Source organism: Nelumbo nucifera, chromosome 7, assembly GCF_055504915.1.
Source record: "Nelumbo nucifera cultivar China Antique chromosome 7, China Antique-T2T, whole genome shotgun sequence".
Taxonomy (NCBI): Eukaryota; Viridiplantae; Streptophyta; class Magnoliopsida; order Proteales; family Nelumbonaceae; genus Nelumbo; species Nelumbo nucifera.
In genome coordinates, this window is record NC_142655.1 from 21,752,754 (window position 1) to 21,762,132 (window position 9,379).

A 9,379-nucleotide genomic window follows, 5' to 3' on the forward strand; every position below is an offset into this window, starting at 1 on the left:
TGATGGTCAGGTTGTAATGACAAAGGTGTATCAGAAATAGTTTGCATTTCTGCTCATTTTTCTTCAAAGTCCATAGGTATTGGCTGCTTTCCTGTGATTGGATTGAATAACTTGTAAGCCTTTGACTGCTCACTAATTCCAAGAAAGACACATTTTTTGCCTTTGTCACCCAACTTCTTCCTCTTCTCATCGAGAATGTGTGCATATGCAATGCACCCAAAGACTTTAAAATGATCAACCGATGGTTTCTGCCCATCCCAAGCTTCTTGTGGAGTATGAAAAGAAACAAAATGGCAAAGAACCCAACCAATCAGTTGTAGACCTTTCCCTTTCTTTTCCTCCTGCTCTCTTTCAAGTTGAACAAGAGGTGTATGAAAAGAAATAAAAGCAAAGAACCCAGTCGGTCTTAAACTGGAGAAGAGGAGAAATACTGAGCAGGAAGAGAAGGGTTTTGAGATGAAAAAAGCTAGCTTGCTGGTTGATGGAAAAGTTAGGTCAGACAAGACATATCCAACTGGTTTCATGGATGTTGTGTCAATTCCCAAGACAAATGAGAATTTTCGACTTCTGTATGATACAAAGGGTTGTTTCCGCCTCCATTCTATCAAGGATGAAGAGGCAAAGTTTGATCAATGCAATTTGGAGACAAGGGAATTCCCTACTTGAACACATATGATGGTCGTACAATCCGCTATCCAGACCCCCTCATCAGGGCTAATGACACCATCAAGATTGACCTTGAGACCAACAAGATAACAAATTTCATTAAGTTCGATGTCGGAAATGTTGTTATGGTGATAGGTGGAAGAAACAGGGGGCGTGTTGGAATCATCAAGAATAGGGAGAAGCACAAGGGAAGCTTTGAGACTATTCATATTCAGGATGCAACAGGCCATGATTTTGCTACTCGATTAGGGAATGTTTTCACCATTGGCAAGGGGACAAAGCCATGGGTGTCTCTTCCCAAGGGCAAGGGTATTAAGCTTTCCATTATTAAGGAAGCAAGAAAGCACATTGCTACAGCAGTAGCCTTGACCGCCTAAATCATTTAATTTAGTAGGTTGGCATCAATGACTCTTTTGCTTTTAGATCTTTAGTTTTGTTCTTTTTAATATCAATATCATACAACTTGAGGTCATGATCCAGTGCTACTGACCTTGGTGGAGCCATCTCATTGGGCAACTCCTAGCCTCTAAGCACACAAAGGCTTGTCCTAGCCTACCTTGGCCTGGACGCCACATGGGTTTCTTCCATTGTAGAACTACCCCTGTGACAGTTGATATCAGAGCTAATCTATTGACTGTTTAGAACTTACGTAAAAGGCAAAGCTAATCTATTAACTAGAGAGCATAATTTTATTGTTGAATTTAAACCATTAAATACAACTAAATCAGAGATGTACGTAGCAGAAAAATAGGCAACAACTAACCCATGACTAAAAACTCCTAATCTCATGACTTTTTCCTAAAGAATTGGTAAACACTACCTAACTTCCTGAAGAATAGGATTACAAATTTATTCTGTTGAATAACAACAAAATAATAAACTTTAACACCCTCCCTTAATGCACCTTCACAAATGCACCCAATTTGAGAGGCTTGGTTAGTATATTTGCAACCTGGTCTTCACTGTGACAATAAACCAATTCAATGACTCCTTCTTTTGTGAGATGTCGAAGAAAATGGTATCTCACATCTATGTGTTTTCTCTTACCATGTAAAACTGGATTCTTGGACAGTTTAATGGCTTAACTATTATCACAATATATCTGTATACTCTGCTGCTTGAAACAATGCAACAATTCAAATATTCTTTTCAACCAAATAGCTTGACACACACAAGAAGCTGCTGCTATAAACTCTGCTTCTATTGTAGACAATGTAACAACTTGTTGTTTCTTTGATGCCCATGAAACAACCCCTAAACTCATCATAAAGATATGACCAGAAGTACTTTTTCTATCCTCTAAGTCTCCTGCATAATCATTTTCAAGTAGCGTAAGATTCTCTTTGCAGCAAGGAGATGAAGCTCAGTTGGAGATTCCATAAACCTGCTAATTAAACTTACAACATACATAATATCAGGTCTAGTTGTTGTCAAGTACATCAAACTTCTAATGGAGACAGATAATATCAGGTCTAGACTTTAAAATGATCCGCAACGGAGAGAGACCTTTCCCTTTCTTTTCCTCTTGCTCTCTTTCAAGTTGAACAGGAGGTGTATGAAAAGAAACAAAAGCAGAGAAAATAAAATGCAAGTAAAGCAAATCCTCATCTATCTGTCTCCAAAATGGAACGATCAATTGCTTGAAACAAATAATTCTTTACCTTGAGATCCTTTAACTTCCATTCTTCTAGTTTCTTTTGCTCAGCTTCTGACAATACAACTCCAGGAGTTGGTTCAGCCACACCTGTTTCCACAATAGTCCAATACTCCTTGGATCTCAAAAAATTCTCCATCAATATACTCCAGTGATCATAATGACCATCAAAGCGAGGAATTGCTGGTTGCACATAGTTGTTGTCTGATGCCATTGTCGCCTACTGGCTGTTTGCAAAAGAACAAAAAAAACCCAAAACCCTTGTTGGCTCTGATACCAAATGTTAGTGCTTAAAACTGTTTTGAACTCACGTAAAAGGCAAAGCTAATCTATTTGCTGGAGAGCATAACTTTATTAATGAATTTAAAGCATTAAATACAACTAAACCGGAGATGCACGTAGCAGAAAAGTAGGCAGCAACTAACCTATGACTAACAACTCCTAAGCTCATGGTTTTTCCTAAAGAATTGGTAAACACTACCTAACTTCCTAAAGAATAGGATTAGAAATTTATTCTGTTGAATAACAACAAAATAATAAACTTTAACACAGATTGCCAATCACGTAATATTTCAAGGGTTTTTTTTATATATTTGCCCTCCTTTCCCAAGTTGATCTCCATTAAAGCTGCTTTGAAGAGATTCTAGAGGTCTGATATTAGATATTACCTTCCTTGTTGCTGTTTAAAACCATGTCTGCATTCTTGACGCGAACAATTGGGAATTGCATCGTCAGTCAAACTAACTTGTGGATGTCATGCCGACGCGTTCTCATCACATGGCCACTAGTGCCGCCACTAGATTTGAACGCGTCCTTACAAGTATTATTATGGCTGGTTGATTTGGCGAGTTGGCTTGCCCGTCTAATCAAATCATTAAATTAAGAATTGCAAAATTTCACATTTAAGGAGGAGGGAGATTACGTGCTCCGTGAAATTCATGAAGGCTTCTGCGGTATAGCCTTGGCCCAAAAAGCACTAAGGTAAGAGTATTTCTGGCTGATACTTCAGAAAGATGCAACCAAACTGATACGGAAGTGTGATAAGTGCCAAAGACACAGTATTTGCCACCAACTAGCCACAACACTATCGGCCCTCAGCAGTCCTTGGCCCTTTTCTAATTGGGGCATGGACCTCCTCGGCCCCTTTCCATAAGCAATGAGAAATAGAAAGTACCTCGTCGTCATCATCGACTAGTTCACCAGGTGGGTTGAAACCGAATCCCTGGCCACCATCACAGCTAGGGTAATCCAAAGTTTCTTCTGGAAAAGCATCATCTGCCACTTCGGCCTCCCCCACATGCTGGTCACAGACAATGGGAAGTAGTTCAACGACGGGAGGTTCAGAGAATGGTGCGCCTCCCTTGGCATTAAGCAACAATTCACCTTGGTAGGCTACTCTTAGACGAACGACCTAGTCGAGGTCACCAACCAAACTATCCTAGATGAACTGAAGACTAGATTTGATAGAGTAAAAGGCCTATGGGCCGATGAACTAAATAGTGTCCTATGGGCATACCAGATGACATCTCAAACAACCATGGGAGAGATCCCATTCAACCTAACTTGTGGCACCGAGGCCGTCATTCCAAAAGAGATTGGCCAACTAATAATTTGAATTGAGGTGTACAATGAGGCCGAGAACAGTGAAACGCTTAGAGCAAACTTGGACCTATTGGAAGAAGTCTGAAAATAGACCCAGATTAGGGTGGAGGCCTACTAGAAGAGAATGGTCCGCTACTACAACTCAAGGGTCAAAGAGAGGCACAACTGAAAAATGAGACCTCGTTCTCAGAAAAGCCATGGTGCCCAAACCTGGCATAGGCAAGCTCGGCCCCAACTAAGAAGGTCCCTATAAAGTCAAGCAAGTCGTCGTCCCTGGCACCTTTCGGCTCGAGAACCTAAATGGAAGGCAAGTCCCTCAGACATGGAACTTGAAGAACCTTCGTATGTACTACCAATGATTGTAATCCCTATTAGCTGAACAATGATAGTGCAAAGTTTCTCCTCAGGTCGTTCTTCGATGTGTGTAATTTCTTATTCTAAGTGGCCGAGACCCCTCGACTGCACGACCAACTGATGTGCATAACCTCCTCTAAGGCCCCTACGCTCGGGCTAGACTGTGGTTGGGACATACAACTCGTCTTGAGCCAAACGTCCATCCAACCTCTGTAGAAGAGGCAAGGACAAGTAGGGGCTTTAACTGCAAACAACAATAAGCACACTTGGCCTATAATGAGCAAACACAAAACTTAAGTACCTCATCAGGAAAAGCAAGCCAAGTCGGCCTAGGTATCACACACCTCGCCTCAAGCCTCGGAGGCAAGCAGCCACCTTGGCTCCACAACACTTACTAGGAAAAAGGAAAGAGGAGCGTAACCCCGATTGCCTCGGTGGTTCGCATCGGCACATAACCCTGATCACCTCAGCGGTTCACCTCGGCCTCGCCTAAGTCGATACTTAAGGGAATAAAAGTAAGCCAATCGAACTACACCTTGGTGGTATAGCTCGCCCTCGGACACACCCACTAACTTCCCAAAGCGAGTGTCTAAGTAATGAGCCACCATGGGATATTTTTTGCCCACTTGTGACCTTTCGAAGGGGAGGGGCATGGATCTCTCAGGAAAAAAAGAAAAAGAGAGAAAAAAGAGAAGAAGAAGAGAAGAGAGAAGAAGTAAACAAAGGCACAAGATATACAAAAAATGCTCCATTCCATATTCATTGTTTAGCATACAAAAAATTCTAGCCTCAGAAGGGCAAGCCGAGCTCATTTACAATAACAAAAAACAAAAACAAGGAAAAGCAACATGGGGGCCAACTATGTATCGCCCTCGGTTGGAGGAGCGACAGAGTCCTTGCCGCCTATGCCAGCAACATCAAAGGGACCTCGGTAACGTCTTCGGGGAGCAGGGAGTCTGAAAGAACTTGCAACTCGTCTACCCGAAAGTCGAGCATCATCTTTAGGAGCGTCTTTTTAATGTCCTCAGTCCCCTCCAAGTAGGCCTCAAACCCATAATCAGCCAGGCACTTCTGATACTCTGGAGTTTGTTGCCAAACGATGACAACATTCTGGTAGTTGGCCTCAGCCTCCTCAGCCGCTACCTCGGCCTCTGTTGCCTGAGCCTTGGCATCCATTGCCTCCCTTCGGTCCTCCAATGCACCTCCCTCCTCCTCGAACGCCGTCAATGACTCCTAATCCCAAGCGAGCCAAGCCTTCTCGGCCTTCAGATCATTCTCCACCGTCTGCCGGAGCTATTTCTCCTTCAGTAATGAGAGGGTCTCGCCCGGGCTACTCTCGGCAGAGGCCACCCACACCTGCAACTGTTTGCTTTTCTTCTCAAGCCGCTGCAGATGGTCAAGAATGAGGTCGACCCGATCCCCCAAGCCGATGTAGTGGCAACAGACCTGTAGCAGATATCCCATTAGTAAAAGCAAAGCAAGAAGTTAAAAGATAACAAGGAAAAAGTTGAACGGAACTCTCCTCGGCCAAGAAGTCCAGGCCCTCATCCCGAATGACAAGAGGATCAGTCTGCATCATCTCAAACCGATCCCCCAGGGGGATCATCCCCTTTATCAGGGCCCTACCAACCCCCTCAGAGTTTATGGAATCCCCTTCGGGATGCCCCACCTGGGGTGGAATAGACAACTAAGGCACTCCACCTCCTCGGTTGGCTCTGAGGCAGAAGACAGAGTAGACGAAGGCCTGGTGGTAGGCCCTTTGGTAGACAACATCCTTGGAGCAACAAATGGCTCCCTCCTCAGTTAGCCGCCCTTGGCTAGGCGGTCCTTGTGCACCAACATTTTTTTTGGAGGTGCAGGTGGCACCTTTGCTGGCCACTTCTTAGCAACCTCCCTTGGCTAGTTTCCCTCTGCCGGCCTCTTCCCTCTATTGCCCCTCCTCCATTGGGGGCTGGTGGTTGAGGGGTACCCTCTACAAGCGCGGACCCCCTCTCTACCCTCGTTGAGGGCACCTCGAAATGCCTCCTCATTATTAACCCTCCCAATATATCCTCAGCGGCCCCTTTCTTACTTGCTAGGGTGCTCTCTAACATCATGCTCTTGGCGTCCAGTGGCATCTCTATAAGAAAGAAAACAAGAATTAGTATCGAGTAAAAAAGAAAAACCGACGCAAGGACTGAAGCTCAACCTCCACCAGGGGCTTGGCCTGTAGCATTCCCAACACAAGGAGATGGTCTACCGCGATAGCTTCATCGTCCCAAAGCATTGGCTTGGCCTTCTCGACAACTAGATACATTTCCCCCCATTCCGCCTTGAACGACCAACCCTTAGGATAGGAGATGAAGAAAAACTTTTCCTTCCAGCCAAGGACGGACGAGGGATTCTCTAGGGGTCAACCTCTCTGAGAGTGGAAGTAGTACATGCCTACCTCGGAGGTGTGTTTCCTCGATACAAGCATAGCTCGGAACATCTTCGACGTCAGGATGTCTTGAAGCTGAGCCACCACCAGCATACCGATGATTGCCCTAATGACATTTGGGACTAACTGGCTAAGGGTAACCTCGTACCATTTCGATAGCTCGGAGATCAACGGATGAAGGGGAAAACTGAAACCAAACTTAAGTGTCCATGGTTGATCGCCAACGTTGGGGACCCTCATTTGATAAGACAGAGAGATGTGATACCTCTTTGCCAAGGACTTGACTTCGTCATAGTCAAGGGTATTGTCAAGCTCCGAGCGGGGTAGGCGCTCTACATTCATCCCTCGGGCAGTGTATTTGGCCACCATCCTTGGGCTGAGCTCGGTGACCGGTCCCCTTTTCGCTACTAAGGGGGACACTTTAGCCTCCCTTGGTGTTGCAGACTCAGCACTTTTGCAAGATGGGTCCTCACCCCCTCGTTTGCACTCAACATCCCCGGGGGCAGCCCTCTCCCTTAGCACCTCGACCGCTTGGCACAGGGTTGGGATCTTGGGGACTGATGAGCCTCGACCGGAGCTAATGGGGGTTGGGGTGTGGAAGGAGCTCGCTCCCGAGGAGACCGGGATTTCATAGCATTTGGGATTGGAATCAGAGAAAGACAAGATGTTTACCTAGGATGAAGACGAGGACGATGAAGACAAAGAGCTCTAAGGGTGAACAACTAAAGCTGAGGGCTCTGGGAAGTAAGGAACTCTTGGAAGCAAAGGCACTGAAGAACAAATGGTGAGTGGATGCTTGATTAAGGCCCCTATTTGAAGGAAAATGGATGGCCCAAATTGCATTGGATCCAATGGCTATCGAGCTACTGCCTTTATGACCCCATCCGCTCACTGACACGCGTCACCTACCTAGGAAGACGAAATGATGCCAAGCGAGCCAACTTGCCTCCTCACTATGACTCGTTGGTATGCCCAGCCGTGCTGACTTAGTGGGGACATAGTCCGGTTTGCCAACATCCCATCCCGCATACGACAGCAACTCCGCAACCCGTTGTAGGCACGATCCCCAACTCACCGATTAGGGGACCCGCAACCCACGCGACCCGAATCCAGCACCAAGAACCACTTTCTCCACAGCCCAAGACATCGTAAAACAAGATTCCCTCATGAAACGACTAAGTCACTAGCTCGGGCACCCTGGCATTTCCTCCTCGGCTCTTCCAGCCGAGGTTGAGGCCCCTATAGAATCTTTATCGCCTCGACAAGGCATCAGGGGACACACCTAGCATTCACGCATGGCTTGGGGGCAAGTCTCCCCCTCGTCCACACGCAACAGTAGCCTCGGTGCCGAAGCCGAGGTCCTCTGCAGGAGCAACCAAGTTAAGGCCCAACAAGAGCCTCAATCATCACCCGTGAAGAACAAAGGTGAGCCAACGCCACCACAGGCCACAACGCACACAAAAGGCCCATCAACGCCTCCCAACTCAGACTGACACACTCCCTTCAACCGAACCCGAGGCCCTCTTAGCTTGGGCCTTCACCATAGTCTCGCGAGTGGGAGACAAATGATGTAGGCGCAAATGGCCCTATCTAATCGTAGGACTCACACGTGTCTGGTAGTGCATGTTAGAGCGGTGCCAATCAGTGAACGTGTGCTGCCCAGCTCAACGGAAATCGAGGAACCAATGGCGCAGAATCACTTGGCGGCCTATGATGGCCACACACCCTGTGTACGGGCTCAATCCCCACCATCCAAACTCACCTACCTCCACGCGGCTTCAAGTATAAATATGAGGTGACCCCCCCTCCAGGTAAAGGATCGAATACTTGAGCTCTCTCACTAGAATTTGAAATGTATTGCTCTCTAGTGACCTCGTCTGGGTGCTCGCACCTCAAACCTCATTCACTCTACACCTTGGTACTAACTTGACCATCGGACCTTTGACATTTTCCTTCGTGCAGAATCGACCCCTTGGTCCTCGGCCACCTCGGACGCAAGAAATAACGACCGCGGACTTCGGATCTTGGATCCTCATCACCTTAGTTTCTAGTCCTCAATCACCTCAATCCTCGGACCTCGGGTACCTCGGTCCTACTTAGACTTGACAGTATTGTCCAAACTAATCCGAGCATCAACAAGATCCTTTTCCACTTTTCTTCTTCATCTCTTCATTGTTTTTCTTTTTCTTCATTGTAATTATACACAATTTTCATTATTTCGTTTTCTTTATAATTTATTTTACTTATCAAATTCTTAATTTATCATCAAGATATTATTATTATTATTTATTTTTTCTTACTTTAGACTCCTTGTTTTGTTAATTCCAAATTAAATGGCATAATAGGTAACATGATGACTTACTAAAATAGGTATTTAATTGTCGATTTTTTGATTGGTTGAAGTTTTATATGCTTTTAAATTGAACACATTGTTTATTATACTACTGAATTGATAGATTTCTTAGTTAAATTTGAAACCAAACAACATGAATATTTTTTGCTACATGCTCAATAATATATATGCATTTTCATGTTAATGTCTTGTCTGTGGGTACAATAGCTGTGCATAAACAGAATGTTGTCTTAACACCGTGGACATCCAAAACTTGTTAAATGAGAGAGAGAGAGAGTATCCCAAATTCCCAAAGTTTCATAATAATGTATCAAACCATGGGACAAGCTAC

At 45.1% G+C, this 9,379-nt stretch overlaps 1 pseudogene; it reads left to right on the forward strand.

Annotated features, from left to right (window-relative positions):
• The first annotated feature begins 327 nt into the window (after window positions 1–327).
• Window positions 328–1,043, forward strand: LOC104593714 (small ribosomal subunit protein eS4x pseudogene; annotated as a pseudogene).
• The last annotated feature ends 8,336 nt before the right edge of the window (window positions 1,044–9,379 follow it).